The 21,502-nt window shown below is 42.3% G+C and overlaps 1 long non-coding RNA gene across 1 annotated transcript; it reads left to right on the top strand.

Annotated features, from left to right (window-relative positions):
* LOC125764808 (uncharacterized) lies at positions 1-18,389 on the top strand. Its single transcript, XR_007418490.1, has 2 exons — positions 1-2,949; positions 14,117-18,389. It is a non-coding gene; the product is annotated as an uncharacterized LOC125764808 (long non-coding RNA).
* The last annotated feature ends 3,113 nt before the right edge of the window (positions 18,390-21,502 follow it).

Raw genomic sequence — 21,502 nt, 5'->3', positions numbered from 1 at the left:
TCATTTTCGTACAATCTTCTTCGTGGTAAAAAAATATGAGTAATTTAATTTTTTTTAACATCCGTTAAGCAAACAGTTTGTTGAGTGTTAACAAAGGTCAATAACTCTATATAATAATACGATCCTTTTCACGTGGTTTCCTATATCACCCTAACCAGTTTCCGTGTTATCAAAAGCCTCTAAAATAACATTAAGAAAACAGTGCGTAATTTAACTTATACAAAAGCAGGCTTTTGCCATTACATATTTCTATGCAACTGTGTGTTGAACGGTCTTGACACGGAGAATGCCCGCACCAACGGGCGCACACACTCTCACTGAGCCGTTCGAGTTGTGCGCGCGTGTGACACGAGAGAACGAGAGAGAGAGAGAGAGAGCGAGCGAAATAATTGCGGAGAGCCCACATGTAACGGCGGGAGAAGTAACACAGCTGAACCAACACACCAAAGCCCGTCATATGATGAGCGCGGGGCAAAAAAGGGGGCAACAGAAACAACAAAAAAAAAAACACGCGCCCGTCGAGCAGAGGCGAGCAGTTCCGAAGAAACGCCGAAGACACACAAAACATTCTCAGAAAGACAGGTATCGAGTGCAGTCATAGTTCCGTGCAGCTCTTCACTGTTGGATTTGGTGGTTCGCATTCCCCTCAAAACCAGGCAGGCAAATAGCAGCTACTATACCGACACACCGGATCAAGGGACCATATATTCTCGCTGAACGCATAATCGAGTGTGTCAAAATCCGCTGATTGAAAAACGTTGGTGCCCACGGGAGAACGTACGTACAAACGGTGTGTCCGCGCCGTGTGTGGTGCAAAGTGCTGTAATTAGTTCCGTTACTGGGTGTGCTTCTCTTTTGTGGCCGCCATGGCGCAACAACTCTGCAACAGTTTCAGTACGATGGTGACGAATTTACAAAACCAACCAGCGAGGTGAAGAATGTGTGTAACTGGTATGTTAAAATTGGACTTTGGACTTCCCCCCATGAACTGCCTGATATGCGCAGAGTATTAGTGCGTTTCAAACCAAAAAAAAGAAACAGTGTCCCCTAGTGCGTCGGAATGCCTGCGGAATCTGCGAACGGTTTGCGTTTTCGTCTTGAGGGTGTAATTGGTCTAGAAATTTCGGGTGAGCGTGCCACAGTAGGCTGTGAATTTTACGAGCAACAAGATCTATGCTTTCCCCCATCCCTTTCACTCGTTAGGCAAAGAAATGGCTAAATGTGGCTACCCAACATTACCTGCAACATTGGAAACCATTCGGTGAAATTAATTTGGAATCGTTTTTGGCAAAGTGTTTTGTTAGTTATTTGCTGTGCAGCAGTACATCACTGGATCGAAAAGAAAATGGTGAAACTTCTTACTGTGCGCCACTGCGCACACGATCACGGGAAACGTCACGAATAAGGTGGTGGTGTGTGGGGGGCGGGTTAAAAATGTGCCGCCAGAAGCTACTTGGCGATTCGTTCGATTTTTCTCTCTGCACTTTTCGACGAACTGGCCCGAATCTAATTGAAGTTAATTGAAAGCTTGACTCTTGGATTGAACGCGGTCTCGCGTCATCATCCCCGTCCAGTGCGACATTCTGGACAGCAACACCCCGCACCAGATGGAACAAAATGGAAGAGGTGGAACCGCGCGCGCGTCACCAGCATTGTTCGTGTGCAATACCACAAAACGACTGTATTTTTCGGCAGAGGGCATGTGTGTGGTGTTTGGCTTACACCACACTACCAAACGGTTCTATACATAAAAAACGGGTCGTGCGTACGTAAACTTCCTCCTGGCAGGCTGCAGGGAAGAGGGGGTTAGACCGCGTTCAGTTGATTCCCGCGTCCATCTCCATCTTGTGCCCGTATATCTATTAGCACGAGGTTAGGAGGGTTTCGTCGTTTCCTCACCGTTTGCTTCGATGTGATATGTCGCAAGCTTAAAGGCTGCTCTCGAGAGCATGGAACAAAAACTTGTCCCAATGCGAAAAGACGACTTGGGGGTTACCACACCGCAGTATTGTACGATACACTGTGCGAGTACTGCGCAGTGTTTTGCTAGCCAAAGGTAGCTGCGCAGAAGGCGTAGAATTGTTGTACGTAATGCTGTGATCTATTGAAACTGCCTTGTCCTCTCTAGTAGTGAGAATATCGTTTGAGGGAAATTTTTGAGTGCGCATCGTGCAAACAAAATGTGGTGCTAATACAGTGTGCAAAGCAAAAGACCACTTCCGGGGAACAAAAAGTTGGTGACCGTGAGTTTTTTTTTCGTTCGGGACATCTATCAAAATTTCAGCTCGCAAATCGAGTAGGCAACGTCTGGTTCTGGTTGTACCGAAGCTTTAAAGTTGGAGAATTGTGTTGTGTGATGGATTGTCAGTTGACGATTCAAAGACCAATTTCTGGTGTTACTGGAGTCGGAAACATATAAATTCACAAAAAATAGGAATGATTTAACTGTATCTTTAATATTTACTAATAACGAGTTTGAAGTTATGTAGAACAATATTTAATCATTACCCTTTATTATTTTCTTTCAGATGGATTAATTGCACTTGCATCGAATAGAGAACGAGTGCCGGACGAAAAAATTGCAATGAGGCCCATTAGAACGCAATTTTTAAAAGGAAAACCCAACGCCGCCGCCGACACGAGCCGTACGTGACAGCCAGCTGGCGCTAGGTCGTCCTGGTTTGCTCTGCAGTTAATAACAATCGTGCTCGTTGTGAAACGGCAGCAGCCGCAGCAGCCATTATCTACACAGCAGCATCCCTCCATACTTGTGTTCCAATGATGCCATCGGGATCATCAATTCTCTCGCTCGCCGATTGGGAGCGCACCCCCCTTGGAAAAAGAGAGGAGAACTCGAGCAAACTATATCCGGTACGAAGGCAACTTTTGTAGGAAAGAACGCCCCGACGGATTTAAATGAGTTTCGTCCCACTTCTTGGAGGCGATGATGTAAGTATCGCGCACACATTTTAAAGTACACGATAGTTTCTAGAGATAAGTACTAGAACGGGCGAAAAGAGGAAGGTTATGAGTATTTGGCATGCGGGGGGCGATCACACTAATCATCAACTGCGAATGGGTTGTGGAAATTTAACTAAATCGATCAAGGAAAGACGATGAGGGACTTCGTTCTTCCTCGTGAGTTGCATTTTTAGTTATACCCACTCAAGAGAAGGTTTAGCCCTTTAATAGATTGGATATACCATTCGGTTCTATTGTTTACCTACGTACCTAAGATTTCCTGATGGAATTCATGGTGTGTATTTCATGTTACCACCCTTTTGCTCTGGCGTTTGGAGTATCGCTGTCAAATTACTACCAATTCGAGCTTTGATAAGAATGTGCATGTGAGGTTGTTATTTTTAGATCTGACTGTAGTTACGCTACGGCTAGCAACAGGCCAGCCACACATCATGTAAAATCGTTAGATAAGCACTCTGAATGGCCCGAAGGAACTTAGGTCACCGGACTGGCAGAGTCGCCTGGGGCGTATGGTGCATCGTGTGTGTGTGTGTGTGTGCCCGTGTATATTTGTCTTGAGTGCGACACCCTCGATGGGTTTCGCGCCTTCTCCAAGGGTGTGTTGTTTAGTACTGCGCGAAACAGAGTATAGTGTCGTCCGGTTGTCGATGAGATGACGATCCATCGGTGTTTGATGATGTAGGCGAGCGCTGATGCCGGAAGATGGATGTGCAAATAAAGTTAAGCTGGTGTCGGTGGATGGAACAGAATTTATGGCGTTAGCCAAGTAACGCAGGAGCGTGAGCCAGCTATTTTCAAGTCCTACTGTTGAAGTATTTGCCAGAGAGAAACAATGTTACGCTGGTTGTGTGAGTAGCAGTAGTAGTAGGTTAACTCTGCGGTGTAGAGTAGGCAGCATAGAGTGTGGGTAGAATATTATTGTGGTGTGATGATTTCAACGGGGTACTTTTCGCGCAACACACAAAGTCCGGAGGCATATAACGTGGGGTAATGGCGCCAGACGTGAATCTCGGGGGCGACTCTTTCTAATCGGGACTGTTCCGTATCTCGCGATGACCTTCCTCTTCACTACACACCACGCGCAGCACAGTCACACACGGGTCAGATGGAAGGGCAGTTACGAGTGAGCAAATTACGGCGTTTATATCCGAGACTAAGTCAGTAGGAGGATAAGAGAATGCGTACATGCGTGTAAAATATATCCGTCTTTTGGTTGAATTTGGAAGTTACGATTGGCTTAAAGTCGATCAGAGTAATATGCAGATTTTTTTTTTGGTTTTTTGAAAATCGTTCTTCAATTCCCGATGCATACAAAATTGGTTTACGAAATGGTAGTATACACAAGAGAAACAAATTAAAGAATTTTGGAACTCGCTTCATTGTTTACAGAGAATATTTCCATTTTCAAGGCTACACACGCACACACACACACAACACAGACGGAAGATCTGTAAAGCGGTGAAAGATGAAAAAATCCTACATATAAACCCTGAGATACAACGATCTTTAGCGATCCCACAGCCACAACACACTATCGGGTGTGTGAACCGTGCATTGAAACGCGGCAGTAAGAACACACCAGGGACAGGCAAAGCGAAACAGCTAATGTTTCTGTGAGAAACAACACTTCAGGCAAAACTGTGGAGGTCGATTCCAGCTCACTCTGCTAGTGTGTGAATCTTCCCTCGCTCGCACGGGATTATGGTCACGTCCGTCCTGCTGATCCGTCCCATCCGTGTCCTACCGGGAAGGATGAAGGTGGCACCGTAGGTATTGAAAAGACGGCGGCATTGACGGCGTTGCACAAAAGACGTGATAGTAAAGCATGCACAGGAGAGAAGAGCGGACGTGCTACGCCCGACGTTGAACGGTCGAGTGCGGTCTGGTTTTGGTTTGGCAGCCCGTTTATAACCACCGTACGGTTTTTACCACGCGATGGTGCGGGGTGTTCTCACGAGAAAATGTACAATTTTCTGGGAACGAACCGATTTCGAAATGAATCCGCTATCTCGTACAAACGAGTGGGGACGGAACAACACTCCGGTTTACGTCGTTTGATTGCTTGATGCGTTTCACTCATTCTCTCTTTCTCTCTGTGTGTGTGTGTGTGTGTGTGTGTGTGTGTGTCTCGCAATAACTGTTCGTTTTCCCTCAAGTTTCATCTCAAACGTACCCAAAATGATCAGTCAGATTATATGGGGATCATTATCAAAAAGAACCTTTCGCCGTTATTTGATGATCCCACAACAAGCAAATAGATTGCATTTGATGATTGTTTATTCCAGATGTCGCACAATGCCATTTTGCAAGCAAATTTTATTGTCGTTATAATACTATGGGAGAAGGTGTCTTACATGGTTGGGCTAAGATTTTTTTTTGAAAAGTTGTAGCCAAATACGCAGACATTTGAAACTATGGACTCACTACAATTTGTTAATTTAATCAATGTTATTGCTAATTTTGATCATTTTTAGATGAACAATGAGTATATGTTTAAAGTCATGTATGAAATAAATTAAGATCGATTTAGAGATGCATTTGAAGCATCGAATTAAATCTGAAATTACAACCAGAATGTACACTTAACAAAAGTTGAATCTTTTGTAAATTAATTCTAGTCCTTAGTATAGGCTAGTTCGCAGTTCTTAGTTTCGTATTAGAAGTTTCCTTTCATGTTTATGTATCAAAAGAAAATAAATTGAAGGCCGTATTTCCCTGCAAATGAAGGGAAGTAGCAAAGGAGAAGAGCAACGAAGCAACATTCCTTGCGCTTGTCGGAGAATGTTGTCGGGCTAAAAATTCTGGAAAGGACACACAGTCGCTTTAAAAAGACACAAACTCCAAAAGAACGGGTACGTGCAGAAAAAAAAAAACACACACACAGATCCCACGGTTTGCTGTTGCGTGAACGTTTGTTTGTATGATTGCGAAAAGAGGTAGAAGAGGATGTATGATAAGGAGAGAAATTGAATCGGTAGAATGCGCGTTTCGAAAAGGCGATGAACGGCCAACTTAACAAGAATCACCGATGCCCAAAAAGTCATATGCTAACATATTTGCTGTCGTTTATACCCGTACTCTTTGCTTTTCGTTTCGCGATCCTCGCCAGTAGAGCCTGTTATATCTTTGGTTTCCTTTCGTCTACTGGTTCGTTATAGCCAGCTTCTTCGCAGTCGTACCATTAGCACGTGGTCTTCTTTACAAGTCTGGAATGCGTTGTATTTTCAGTTCGTACCTCCTCTTTCTGGATTCTTTATTTCTCGCTTTTCGTAGATCTTCGGCATGCTTCTTTCTTGCTGCGCGATCGTTCGATCTTAAAGCACGATCCACGGAAAGGGTATGCGTGTGTGCCTAGAGAGGCCAGTGGTTGGTGTTTAAAGGAAATTTATGAATGAACTCAATCCGAACCAAGCCCGCAGCGGTTCAACGAACTTTTCGGGCTTCAGATCATGGACCTGGCTGTTATTACGTTATACGTTCTTGAACGATGAGTTCGTATTAGAAAATGATTTTCATTAACGGAAAGAGCAAAAGAATTTAGTGGATGATGTGCTGCAAACGTTGATGATGTGGATCTATTTGAGTTATCAATTTTGTTGGTTTGCTTACTTTTACTTTTATTGTGTCTTTTGCTTTTAAACTACTTTTTTTTGTGATGCGCTTTGTGTGATAATTAATTTCACAAAAGTGATTACAATTTATCAATTTGAACGGAGCATGCATGCGTCTACGTTGGTACGTTCCACGAAATACACAGGTGTGTTTATGATCAGTTTGTGGAAGGTTGGAGTAAGGGCGCACTGGATGTGTTGGCTACAATTAGAAATGAAATTCCAATGCTACAATACTATTACACCGCCATATCACTTCGGCTGCCACTGCCACTGGAGATTGGATGGAACGTGTGGAATGTGGCGCGATTGTTGCAGTTAATAAAGTTATTAATGGATTGCACCATCATCTATCGCGTGTTGTCGCATTTGTTCCCTTCGTTATTTAAAACGTTTTTTACCCCGATCCAAACATTGTACTGATTTTTCTCTATCTCGAATCATTTCGACCTAGTTTGAGGTCTATGATGTTCCAACGGCACAAACAGCCTCCTCTCACAGTAGAAAGAGACACGCAGCAGATAGTGTTCCGATTTCCCCTTTATTGCCCATTCCTGCCCTAGGAGATACTGCGCGTGGAACGGTTTGCGCAAGCCGCATACGTGTGTTACAGTGTTGTTTGCTCACTTGGCGCATGCGTTATGTGTGGACGACATGCTATATATTCACGCTTACTCAAGGGCTTACGATCTGGGTTAGAATGCGTAAGAGTAGAGAGTGGGGTACCTACTTCCGGTAAATGGTGTGGCGATATTCTCTTTGCAGCAGTGCCTGCGCTCGGAATCGGTTAACGGGTTTGTTCCGTTTGTTTCAGTAGAGTCGATGAGTGACGATATATATATGTACGTTTAGTGTAGTTTATTTTCGTGCCCTATGTTCATACAGCGTTTTGCAAAAGAATGTATGGAGTTGCATTATTTTTGAAATAGCGAAAAATATGAAAATGCTTTACTTATCAAGTGCTACTAGCTATTCGGGATCTTGGGCTGGTGCAGACCGCATTATCCTTTAAACCGCTTTCAACCCAATATTCCGTCCATACTGGCGGACGTATCAACGCCATCGCCCCATATCACCATGACCATCAACCAATATTCGCGCGAGTATTTTATATATCTATACAGTTGATGTGCTAGCCGAAATGGTTTCATCTTTAATTATTCATCAGCAAGCTGAATGGTTTCAAAAGCCGAGTGAACAAATTTTTGACTAATTCATCACCATCGCAAAAATGTGGCAAAAAATGTATATAGCATTAAGATTTTACTAGCTCGCTAGTTTTTCTTACGGGATTCGATTGTAAAGAAGAGAAAGTAGCGGAATTGAAAAAGAAACGAATTACAGCAAATGAAAAGAGATCCGTCAAGCGGAAAGAAACTAGTTTGGCAAGTTGGCTTAGCTGTCTTATCCTTTTCAAATGCGTTTTTTTTTCGTTAAGTCTGACCTTTAGCGCGCGATTGTAACGTACAGTTGGGCATTACACAATGAGCATTAATGTGGCATGGTGAACAAAACAAACCAGCTATAAAAAAAGAAAATAAATTAACGGGAAACCCGCGTCGCAAGATTAGATTCTCATGCAATTTTTCGTGCACGAATGGTACATCAGAGGCGAACGAAACGGAAGTAAAGGAACCACACACACACATATTTTCGTCAAAGATTTAAACCTCCTATGAATGTGTTGGCTATTGAAGAAGAGGGTAAAACTAAACCAGAAGATGAGAAATGGCGAACGAACTAAAGGTGTGTTGTGTGTGTGTGTGTTATGTTGGGCAGAAGTTCGCTAAAAAGCAAATACATCGTAGAAAGACAGGAAGGGAACAAGTAACTGAAGCGCCAATGTATGAGGAAAGGGGTGATTCGTCATGTGTGCTGTTCAGTTTTGAATTTGGTAGAAATTGACAACCACGGAAAAGGTATACATCTGCTGTAGGGAAAAACGGCAAAAGAAGATCGGCAATATTGAAATTTAAAGCATTGCACCGTTCAAGCACAGATTCAAGGTGATAACGGGTTTCGTAGCATTGTATGTTGTTAGTTAACTAATTCCAATTGATAAATAAACTAAGATACTGCAATGAAAAGCATCGACGATCACGCGACAGGGTTGGTAACAAAACTCTCATCTTTGTCACTCCTCTAGTAGCAGAACCTGTCGTTCTTGCTAGATGTAAATAAAGCTGAAAAAGTGCTTAAAACCCCTGAGGATAAGGTGATGAGGAATAAGTCATAAGTGATCATCTGCTCGCTTGAACTGGAAGCAACATTCCATGTAATTCCGAGGCATGATATCTTTTTTAAATGAGATATCGTGAGACCCCAACCAGTTACTCGTACTCACTTTACCATAGGCAGTGGATATCATTTCCTATTTGCATTGAATGCCTCATAATGCAGGCCTAGATATGGTTCAATATGTGTGTAAGCAAAACGGTTTACATGCACTTGGCGAATAATGAAAACACACAAAAGAACAGAGCTTTAATGTGCATCAATTAGAAAACATGCGTAACTTTTCTTTGTCTTAATTATTTGAAGTGAAGTTCAAAATAAAGAAAAAACCCCTTTGGATTTTTTTTAAATTCAGTTGTAGGCAATCGCTCCTTCTCATGTCTTCTCATACTTAAGCAGAAGATGCGCTATGAAAGAAACTAGTTTCAAAAGTTCCCATGGAAAAGTGTTTAACTCGTTCTATTGCTTCGTCGTGTACGATCATATCCGTAATTTTTCTCAGCAGGGTTAAGTGATATGACAGAGCATATACAACACCTTGTCGTTAAAAAAAGGGTTGTTAGTTGGGGTTTGCCATTTGGGATGCAGTTTCGTTACGATGGGCATATTTAAAGCAGCGTTACTGATTGACAGACAGCGTAATTGCTGTCCGTATGAACGGTATTAGGAACGGATCTCTCCAGCTTTGGAGAGGTCTCTAGTGGCCGTCTGTTCACATTTTTACGGTTCTGCCATTTCGCAGACAAAGCTGACCGGGTCCGCATTAGGATGAAAGATGAAGAATGTCGGCGCCACACTGGTGTGCTGGTCCATCCTCTCATCTTACCATAGTTGATATAGCCAACGCCTGCATGGGTCCGGGAACAGCTTGGAACCCATTTTTGCCATCTGTAGCAAAACGAAAAAGGAGTACAGCATGTGATCTCTTTCGTTGCGTCCATGTCGCCAGTAACACTTTCGTTACCTTTTTTGGGAGCCTTCGGTAGACAAAATGCAAGGTAAACTCGTGGACGCTGACTGGTGCGCGTCGGTGGTATGGAACCGGAACACCGTCACCTATCTTTTACGAGAAAGCAAAACGGCAGGCAAAATCGTTCTCCAGTCAAATATGGGTACGATTCGGGTAAAATGGCAACACCGGTTTGAGTAAGAGAGAGGTATAATGAAGGTAGAAAACGTAGTTTCACCCCAAAGAGCCAAGAGTAGTGAATCACTTAGTTAACTGATGGTGGTCAGCCTACCAAATCTCAATTCTAGCGATTGGTGCTGACATTAGCAAAGACCCACGTAATCTTGTCCTAACACAAGCAGCGGGTTTTAGTGCTGTAACGCGGTTCCGCCCTCACGTTAGAGACAATTTGTTAAGCAACATTATTTTTACTCAAATTATTGTTTTGTATCCTCACCGTCATTACTTTGTCACACTTTAAAGCTTAGTTATAAGACACTAAACGATGGCTGTTCCAAATTTCCACCTTTTCGACTTAGGATGTTCGAGAGTAGGTAGCTTCGTTCGGTCAGAACTATGTGGCAACAGTTGAAGGGCGTTTGATACGTGTTCAATCATTGCTAGCTGCGTTGGTTACACTTGTCCCACGGCCCACATTTTACGGTGGTTTTACGAGGACAAACAGTCGAGGATGATGCTATTGACGTAATGTGTATGGTAGAATGGTTGCTCCACTCACTCGACTGACAAGTCGTGCGGGGTTTCTAACAATGTCGTTCCTCCGTGCGCGATAAGCCTATTTATTATCACGCGTAACTCTGGCGCCTGCTCTTCCGTCTAATGATGTCGATTGGTTGTTATGTTTCATGATACTTAGATTAGTTAATGTTTGTCTTTCAGATGGTTCAAAATGTTTGTTACTCAGTTTAAACAATGCTACAGCAAAATAGAAAAAGTATAGCTTATCGTAAGACACGTAACCTTACACCTTAGACATAGAAACCACAATGTAGAATACAGACAGGGTCATGCCCCTCCTATGGTTCGACAGTTTACTTCACGACTGTAAAAATTAGTTAATAAATCCCCAGAGTTTTACCTAGCTTGGGTTTAAAGCTGTCACGAAAGGAGGAACCCTAAAGCAGCTGTAGCGAAATGCAATATACAATGTTGATAAGTACAAAATGTTGCTTTTTTGTATTACTTGCTCTATTGAGGAGCTACTGCATCTCCCTATAGTTAGTGGTAAAACAGCAGTGTGAGCGCAGATGGGACTTGTGCAGTTTGAATAGCTTTCGTGTCTTCAATGTGCATCATGCTTTGATCATTACCGGTGAATCTTAAAGTTGATCAATTACATGAGATTGTCATGCGGCATCAATGCAGCGGCACAATAATCTTTACCGTTGGTCCAGTTATAACCTTTGGAACCTTTACGAATACCATGTGGTAGAGCTATTGATAGTTATGAAGGCAATACAGTTTAGCCTACATACTTTCATTATCAGCAATGTAAGACCAACTGTACATTCAGCGATCCTAAGGAAGAGTAGGAAGACGGGAGGAGCTCCAAAGATCTTAGATGCATAACATTCACAAGATATTTTTTCTTTATTGGACCAGCGTAACACTACACTGCAACGATCGCCTATGTCTGCGAGGGTTTGTGTGCAGTAGACGTGAACGATGATGCACGATGCATATGATACGGTCGTGCATTTGATTGAAGGAAGCCGTAGTAGGAGATGTGGGGTCGCTGCAATGTGCATCGGAACATTCTCTCAGGGTTTGAAGCGTTCATGAAAAGCGTCCACCCCGGGAACGGACTGCTCTATCTATTAACCGACACAAACGTGTTGCGGACGTGATGTCGATTAGAGGGAGAAGCAAAACGGAGAGAGAGAGCGAGACAGAACAGAGCGAGAAATAAAGTGTGAGAAAGAGGAAGAAAGAGAAATAGAAAGGCTAAAACATTAAAAGAGCGAGAAAACGTTCGGTGTGATGAGATGGTAGAGATGATGGAGCGAAAGAGAAACAGCGAATCGCCTTATAAACCGTGTGGCGTTGATTTCATTCAAGTTTTTCAGCCGTCATTCATACGATGTACTTTTGCCATGGCATCTCGCACACCACAACCGTTCCATTCATAATTTGCTTCATTCATGTTTGGATGCCGGGGACTTGATGGTGCGACTGCCAGCACCAAATGTGTCCCGCTTCACTTCTTGCATGCTGTGTTGTATATGTGTCTACGTATCGGAAGGGAATGGTGTGACCACCATACTGCGTTTAGCGATTGTGTGCCCTTAACCACTGACCATGTTTTATTCCTGCAGTTGCTTTGCTGGTCTGGCGATAACAGGCCCCCCCAGCTACACGAGTAGAGTTAGACGTCATCGCAAAAGCTTGTTTGGTGGTGGAATCCATAGCAATAAAAATAAACCTTTTTTGAAATTGTCGATCACATCCGTCCGCGCGTCAAGCAGCGAGAGAGATGGTGTAAAGAACGTATTTAACCCTCTGCAACATAAACATTGAACTGAGCTAATGAGCAATTATTCACTTTTGACTCTGTTGCGGGGCGACGATGGATGGCGCCTGAGCGTCGAGGACTAAAAAAGCACTGAACGCCTCGAACAAAACTTGCGCTGCCGAAGGAACAGTATGATATTTGTTTTTGGTTCGATCACGTTTAACGTACATCATAATATGTATTGTTGAACGGAACACATTCAAAGGTTGGATCTAAGCGGAAGAATGAATGGAAAACAACTGATTTTTTTTTCTTTTTAAGTTAATGATCAAAGATAATTTTTAGTAAGAACCAAGACTTGCTCATTTTCCTACTTGAATTTCAGAAAGTAAGTGTGTGTGGCATTTTCCGAAATGATGTGTTAAATGCGTTTTTAAGGTTCAAATTCCGATGGGCAATTTCGTGCATAGTTTTTCTATTCTGTTGCCGTCATTTGTATAGATTATTTTGTATTCGTAATAACGCGTTGCAACATCCAATTCTTCTGAACTGTATATGAATCATTCTTTTCCAAGAAACTCGTTTTGTTCTCTAAGGGTTCGTCACTCAGGGTTTAGCTTGTACAATGCCTAGTTAATCAATAGTATGCTTGACTACGTATATCCCAGAAAAGTGGGGTCTATGATAGTAGTTGTAACAGTGCCGATCTTGGGTAGAAGAGCTTGAAAGGCGTCAGGAGAAAAAAAACGCAAGCTCGTTTCACCATGAAACGAGTTTCAATTCATCCCACCTCCTTCCAAGGTTTATAAATATGTAAGGTTGTAGAGGAATGCGGAACGCGACGAGAGAGAGCGAGGCAGTGGAAGAAGTGAAAACTACATTCCAACGTCGTTTTACTGAGAAACTTTAAATCCAAAGGCCGGCTTTTATTTACAGATATATCTCCAGTCCGGTGTCCAGTCACGTAGTTGATGGTCAGGTTTGGAATGGGTTTTTTTCTCTCTCGCCATCGCATGTATTAAGTGCTATGCAAATTTCAGCTCCATTCCGGCAAAACCTATAAGAGTACTTCGTGTGACTTATCTGACCGGCAGCACGCGCGTGGTAGTTTAAGGCCTTCATCACTGAAAATTTTATTTGGTGTTTTAATTTTTAAAATCGTGCTTGAATTTAGCCTACGCGCGTTGAGTGAGCCATAATTCCTAGTACGCTTGTTGTTTATTAATTTAATGCATTTGAATGTGGTGCGCGATATGAACCTTGCTAAAGGAAAAATGTGTGCACTTTACGTTAGAAGCAGGTGCAGACGAATATGTTAAATAATTGCTTTAAAAACTTCACTTCATTGCTTGACAGTGATGACGCATTCCATTCGCAACGGATCAGAAGCTTCGAGATGGTGGTGCGAAGTATGCTGGCGTAAGGATGATCACATGCGATTTGTTTGCTGAACGATCACAGAATGTCGCTTAGTCATAGGCAGTGACGTCTCCATCACTCAGTACACTACCCCCTATTCCTCATTACGGAAAAGTGGTCGGTGATTGAATTCCATCATTCAGAAGACGGACGCACAAGACACTTAATCTTGTAAAAAAGCCAGTTATGTAAGCAACCGGTTGTTGGCATCATTGTCATTTTTTGCCTACCTTTTGCTGAAAAAGCGTGCATAAGATCATGCTAGATCGGTCCCGATAGTTGCCCCAGAGTGCACAAATGCTAAAGATCGTCGTATCATAATCGTTCAAGAAGAACATCGTTCGCTAATAATACTATGCCCTGTATGAATGTTCCATTCTTTAATATAAGTAGAATATAAGAAAAAAACCAATATTTTATCTGTTTTTTTTTCTTTCTGCTTTACAGGAACATGATGGTTTAACGAGGACAATGCTGTTCCACACAAATGCTGTTCTTTCATGCCACAAAAGTGTTCACTGGGCGGGATAGGCATGAATGGATCACGCAGACTTCACCAGCATCTTTTTGCCATCTAATCAGCTCGTGGATCGTGGAGGTTTGAGTGTGATGTTTGTGTACATGAGTTTCTTAACCTTTTCGATAACCTTCAATCTACTGTAGATTAATTTTTTTCCAGCGTTTAATGTTTTGCCTGTACGCGGACTGAGAATGGTTTTTTCTTCTTGATGGATTAGCTTTATGTTCTACAGATGTTTCGTAATATATCACTGTTAGTTGGTGAATGCTAGAAAATGATTCCTTCACTATCAACATTTAGATTGAATTTCTTGCTGCATGACTTGTTAATACAGTGAATAGAAGCTGTACTATAAGAGTTGGGGCACCGGTGGTGCATGTGATAAACGGCAAAGGTTCCACACGGCAGGACCGGGTTCAGATCTCATCCGGACCGTCCCCCCGTAGCAAGAACTGACTATCCGGCTACGTGGTAAAAATAAGTCTAGTAAGCCAGAAATGGCCGGCGTGACCTTGTAAGGTCGTTAAAAGCCAAGAAGAGAGAAAGAGACTATAGGATTTGGTAAATTGAGGCGACTTTTGTTTAAACTATCAAAAGCTTTGAAAATTAATAAAAAATATGCAGTTGGAAATGAAATGAATCTTGCCTCATGCCGAATGATGGTAGAACGAAGCATTAAACGTCGAAATTGTCCAAGTATTGAAATTATGAGATATGCAAGTAATCAAAATATTGAACGTGACAAAGAAAAATGAAGATCAAGAACTGACGTGACCAAAAAGAGTAACGTTTTCTTCTGGAATAAATCGGTAAGACTAGGTAAACAGGCAGATTGTATAAGATAGATCGAGATCGAGATTCATTTTCGAACACGTATCAAAGCAAGAGAAAGATGTACCTTGAAGAGGTGCAACATTCCAATAGCTCAGAAATTGCCTGAGGCTATATCCAAAGAGCACACACCCGAAAGGCGCCACCCAAGAAACCCCTCCAGATGTACATTGGTCTGTACAATGGCATATTGCAATGGTATGAGTGAACAGACCCCAAGTACAGACGGACCACCTATCGTTCAGCAACCTTTCGTTATGCTCTGGTTGATTTGTAACCTGGCAGACAAACGTTTTAACGGGAATTCGGAAATTTGGACGAAGTGGTGGAATAAATGTTCGACTGTTCACAACGAACCAACCAACCAAGGGGCTGATTGGTCAACAGCTGCCGCGGCGGCTATCAACCAAGTAAGAAGCGCGCAACTTACCAAAAGAAGGACAGATAATTGTGTTGAATGGGTTATCACTGATTTCGACAATCCTCTTGATGGACAAAGCTGTGTTCTTGTGTATTTCCTTCCTTTCCTTCCCAAAAAAAATCATCCCTTGTCATGGTTGTTTGCGCCATCATTATCAACGTTATCATCAGATTTACGGAGGTCAATGTGTAGGGGCGCTGACTGCTGGAATTTCGATCCCCGCTTGCATGGAGGAGAACCGTGCACAAGAAAGATTAGCGTCCCTCCATATTACCACCATAACACCTGCGGGGAATATAACAGAAACTCATTCATAAAAGTCTTCGAACGACGCTGGTGCTAGTTGGAAGCTAGTTCGAGTTGATTATATTGATCGCCGGATCCTTACAGTAACGTGGTTTGCAGTATCGGGCACTAGCAACAGAGGCATGGAAACTTGAATGTTATTGAAAGGGGTAGGAAAAAGAGAGGTTAAAAGTGGGCGCCCCGTCAGGGCGATATTGGAAAAGAAAGTTGCTTCGCCGTTGTCCGTCTTGCTCTGGGACATGCAAACAGACAAACAGAAATTATGCCTCCCTCTTCTCCGTATGTCTAATGGTTAGGAAAGGCGATAGCCGTAAGGCAGTTTTAGTTTATTTAGAGCGGGATAGTGTTCACGCATGGCAGGCTGAGGCCGGATGTTTACTCTACGGTGGTGGTCGATGCAGTGAAGTAAAGGGCACCGTAGGGAAAGTCGACGCAAAAAATAGAAACAACATCTGTAAGTAGTCCATAGTCCGGTTCAAGTCGTGACACTCGGGTCCGTAGTCCGATCGTGAGTTAAAACCAAGTTGTAAATGGAGAGTGGACACTGGACAGCGCGGGTATGCATGTGTAGCGCGAAGGGGCTTCAGGCCACAAGTAATTCCCTTCGCTTTCTGCATGTGCGTTCATTCACAGATTTTTGTTCCAATTTAAAGACTAGGCGGCATGCGGAAGAGTGGAGAGAAAGAGGAGTTAGCTGATTATCTGAAGTATGCGAGCATAGGGGCCCATTGCTGAGGTCGAAAGCCAAATGGTACATGGATCACAGCTATGTGTGCATTCCTTTGCGTTGTTCCTAAACAGGACGTGTGTTTTGCAATGGAATTTGTATAATCGTTTTTTCCTATTTATTAGCTGGATTGGCATCATCACCTATTAAACATATTTTTTGTTCGTTTCTTTTCAATTTCTTTCATTTGAATGCTTTGTTGATAGTGCTGAAGCGTGAACTCCATGTGGTGTGTATTTTTTTTACTTACGAAAATCGTACATATGCGTTAAGTATATGCCATATCCGGTCCATATGTTGTAAAAACATGTGAAGAAGAATACATCGTGTGCTTTATTTAGATGAGTTTAAACCCTGTTGGACTGCCGCTACTATGAATATGATAGTACTACTGAAAGCCATAAGGTACGCACAAACGCATTTGTCGCCAGTGATCGAAAATTCCTGCTTCGCGGCTTATACCCTTAATCATAATTTTAACACATTTTTAACGAGAACAGCCCCAGTTCCCAGTACAGTGAAAAAAGGGTTTTTTTGTCAGAGTAAAGAGGTAGAGAGCACTACTGGGCTCCATAAAAGCATAAATCAACGATAATTGTTCGTCGATTACATTTTAATTTACACATCACCATGGTCTCTCACGCAGACGTGCACATAATACGAGCGCGCACAGTCCGGCGCAGCTCGAATGGAACCGAATTTTTGTGCGTCCTCGGCAAAAAAGAAGGGAATCGAAGAAAGAGCAGATAACCGTCCGCCGCCGCCGCCGCCGCCGCCCTGTTTCGATCCGGAGCGCGCATGTGTGTACGGCTAAATATCATTCGCGTCCGGATTGTTCCTACATTTACCTTTCGTACAGATGATATGAAAGAAAGGACCCTTCGAGAAACGCGCGGAATCAGTTTGTACTACAATGTGTTCGGTTCATGGTTTTAATTTCTGTACCAGACGGTGGCGCACTAATTAATGGTTCAATTTGTAGCGCACAGTTGTTGTTGTGTGCGGTCAGTCACTGTGACTTGTGTTTTATAATATTGTATTTGCTTATTTATGTGCGCTGCTATCGGATACGTTCGTTCAGCTAATTTTTCTTTTCTTCTTTCAGCTGCTAAATCTAATCAAGGAATTTCTTACCCACCCTCAAATGGAGAGCAGCACCCAGCCACCACCACCAGAGCAGAGTTCCAGCGCACCGTTGACTATGCTTATGCTCCAAACACAAGGCAGGGAGGCGAATTTCTTCATCAATTAGCCTGTCAGCTACGGCAACTATGCGCTGGCGTGTGGAGTTTGAACGCATTCCATTCGCGCGGCCACACATGGGGAAGATGATGGTACCGGTCGGTTTCCCGACCCCCGACCCTGTACTCAACCTTGCAACCGTGGTTGCTCAAGCACGTCAAACTTTTTTTGTTGTTAAGGTATCTTTGAACTTTTCTGTGCGTTTTTTTTCGCGTGCAAAAATGGCCCTCCAAATCGATTTGCAGTTCGTCGACCGTTTGCGTTCCATTACCGACAGAGAGTGGCGAAAGGGCATTGTGGGTGCGTGTGACAGCGAGATAAAACCAGTCGTCGGTCCAGTCGGTGGTGTTCGATTCCTTCCTTGCGGCAGGTAGCTTTCTTTTGGAATCTTTTCTTCTCATCTGCAGGACCATCAAAAATTTCGGTGCATAAGTGGTACAATGAGACGATTGCAGCAGCAGGGGTAGGCTGAGCAACTCCCGAGGACATAGCCGGTATCTGTCGGACCGCCGTGATTGAAGTGATCATCTCAAAGTGAAGAAACCCGCGATATTTTGGTTATACGGTGTGCTTTTTGTGCTTTTCGACGCACGGAGGAGATCGCGTTTCGGTTCAGGTCGCAGTCGCGCGCACGTTTTGGGGTCGGAATGGGGAATGAAATGTAATCACAGAACCGGTTTTCATTTTCGATCTGACTTATTTTTTTCTCAAACGAGTGAGATCACTTTGAAAGCTGATTTTGTACAATTAATTCAACGAGAACACCCTGTACGAACCCTCCCCTTCGCGACTGACGCATACTGGCAAAGAATTCAAATCGAATGTGTTACGCGTTTTAATATAGTGAAATTGTATTAAAACTATGAACCGATTAGGATGTTATATAAAGTGAAGAGAGTTATAAAACAATATGAAAAACAAAATAGTGGTGGTTTGTCTTTCTTTTTCGGCAGGTTACGAACGCATGATCTTTTCAAGTGTATTTATTCTTTTTTTAATGCTAACAAAACTGCTTTTTCTTTTCCTTAATGCCCTTTCATTTGAGCACGTCGTTCTGCTCCAGGACACAGCTACTATCAATTGCTGATAACATTTGCTCTACACGATCCAGCCAAGAACTCGTCATAGCGTTTGAGCCAAATAGTGAAGTGGCGATCTCCTTCCTGCTTAAGTTCACGTGCCTCAAGCATCGAATACTTCTTAGATATTGTCATGGTCTCCGTTAAGCTTCTTTTATCTTCTCTAGAAACCACCTTCCTTATACATACTACCAGGACAAGGAGATTGCCGTCCTTCACGGCAATATTGTTCAGTCCACGAGCCCATAAATATCTGGGGCACATAAAAGTGAGTGGTATTTTTGATCGTCTTTCGTCCCTTGTTGGATCGACAAAGTTTGAAAAGTTTTTACAACACACAGCTATTCTTATTGTTCGATATTTCAATCTTGCCAAGATAACTAATTCTTTCATCACGCAGAGATTGTTGCCATGTATTCAATAGCACCGTTTCATGAAATGGATTCATAATACTCAAAATTTCGGAAAATTATATGTCTTGCAGCTCTTATAAGGTTTAGTAATCTGTTAGGTATTTTAATTATGTCGCAAAGTCGAAAACACACACACATCCGAAACTAAACTATGACCATTGCAATAAAGCACATCGAGGCAATTTAATCCTTATGTATATGGAAGTGTTCCAAGTTCTTACTGAGAAGATGCTGATATACCCGCTAGAAGGCATGAGCTTGAGTCATCTTCGTATGCAATCTAATGGAAACAAGTAAATGATTAGAATTGAGGACTCTTTAAAAGAGTTTCTCTCTCTTCTACTGAACAGTCTACGTTTAGAAGCAATGGAATGTTTAAGAAAAATAAATCAAATTTCTAACATTTCTTAGTACATGTTTTCTTAGATAAATAAGAATTTTATTTTGTTACAAGAAACTTGTAAATAGTTTACCGTCTATAAGGACAGCAGGGTTTTACAAGGGTTTTGTAGCGCGAGCTTTATTAAGCTTCTCTCTCCACTTGACGAAAGGGTGCAGTAAAACTGGCCATTAAAGGTGTTTCACCTAGGAAGAGGAGAGTCGCTGCCGATGTTCCGGCATTCCAACCGATCAACCACTTTCGGCAGCCGCCGTCTGTTCCTAGGTCAACCGTTATTTTCGATGGGAGGCGATGTTAGGAATTCAAACTATGCGCTAAACGGTTATATCATTGAATGGCATCGCAAGGCAACTGTGTAGCTTTTGGCTAAACCGAAAAGTAGCTCCGGAACAATAGCAAACACCGAGTGGTGGGGGCAGTGGTAAGCCCGAGCAATAGAGCAATCTTTTCTGTTGCGGTTTTGTTGTTCAGCTAGTCGTTGTTGAAAAGGGGAAAAAATGCCGCGGTGTCGATGGATAATGGTGGATGATGGTTCGGCGTGAACGGAACGTGTGAAGCAAAACCGGTTCGGTTTTATAGGCGCATTGATCATTACCACGGATCATTGCTTATAGGTGTACGGTGCAGGTTTTTTGGAATGGTGTGTTGGGATATGAAATGCGTGCGGCCTTTTTGTTTTTGGAGAGCGCTTCTCTGTTTGCGGTTGAACTGTTAAGCAAACTTTGTGAACTTGTGAGAGCGGAGCGAGGCTAGTGCATAAATAGGAAAGTTGTTAAACAGTATACAATTTGTTTAAGCTTACAGCTGCTTTGCTTTTGACTGGAAGACTGGGAGGAAATTCACATGTTTTCTCAACGCAGACTATCCGTACCAAGGACTTGTTATATATCCATGATTTGAAAATAGTACTTAAAGAAAGTTGTTAACTTTCAACAACGGACGGATTAAGTATTAGATGTGATCCAATTCGCCAATTGGCGTGTAGATATGCTAAGGTCATTCTTTATTTATTATATTTAATTGGTATGTATTATAATGTGTTATACATAATTTATGTAGCAAAAATTCTTAAAAATCAATTATGATCTTTAAAAAACGTAAATCACTCACGGTTACCTTTCAGAACGTCCATTTTTTAGTTGAGGATAGTTTTTGATACGCTTATCTGTAATATACCCGTCAATTTAAATTGGAATTGTAATGCTAACGCCATTACAATGTCATTTGTAGAATGAATATTCCGAGCGCCATCTTCATTTCACTCGTGAAGATCTAGAGCCACCGTCGTATTATAAACCATGGGAATGCCAGCGCCACCTACATGTGAAACGTGTAAAGTAACGCCATCTGTTTTATGCTAGCTGCACTTATTATAGCAATTTTGGCCGTTTTCGAGATTATTTGAAATTCGCATAACAACTTCCAGGGGCATGCAAAGCATGGCGAAGCAATGGTGAATATTTCCAATCTCCTAATAATTAAGGCAAACGTTAAATTATAACTGATAAATATGGTTAAAAGTTGTCGTTTTTGGGGGATTTTTCCAACTTAAATAATATATTAATAATAATATAATATTTTCGTACATAAAAAAGAATTAAAGACGCATTTATCTCCGTCTGACTTACATGCAGGTCATCTTCTTTGTGGCAGTAGCATTTTGATTATTGTAAACTGCCATTTCTGGCTTTCCGTTACAATTATTTTAGTTCTTCGTACCTACAAGGGAAGGGTTGCAATGGTATTTGTTAACGATTCTATCTATGTGACACGTCCCTTTTCCTTTACTATCGTCTGTAATATTTTTGTGTGTTTGTTTATAATGTGATATTTAATTGTTGTCACTAAACGCTTAGCAAATGTCGCGTTTGGGAACGCGATTCAGAATATTTTT

This window comes from Anopheles funestus, chromosome 2RL, assembly GCF_943734845.2.
Source record: "Anopheles funestus chromosome 2RL, idAnoFuneDA-416_04, whole genome shotgun sequence".
Classification (NCBI taxonomy): Eukaryota; Metazoa; Arthropoda; class Insecta; order Diptera; family Culicidae; genus Anopheles; species Anopheles funestus.
This window is presented reverse-complemented; position numbering and strand designations above follow the sequence as displayed.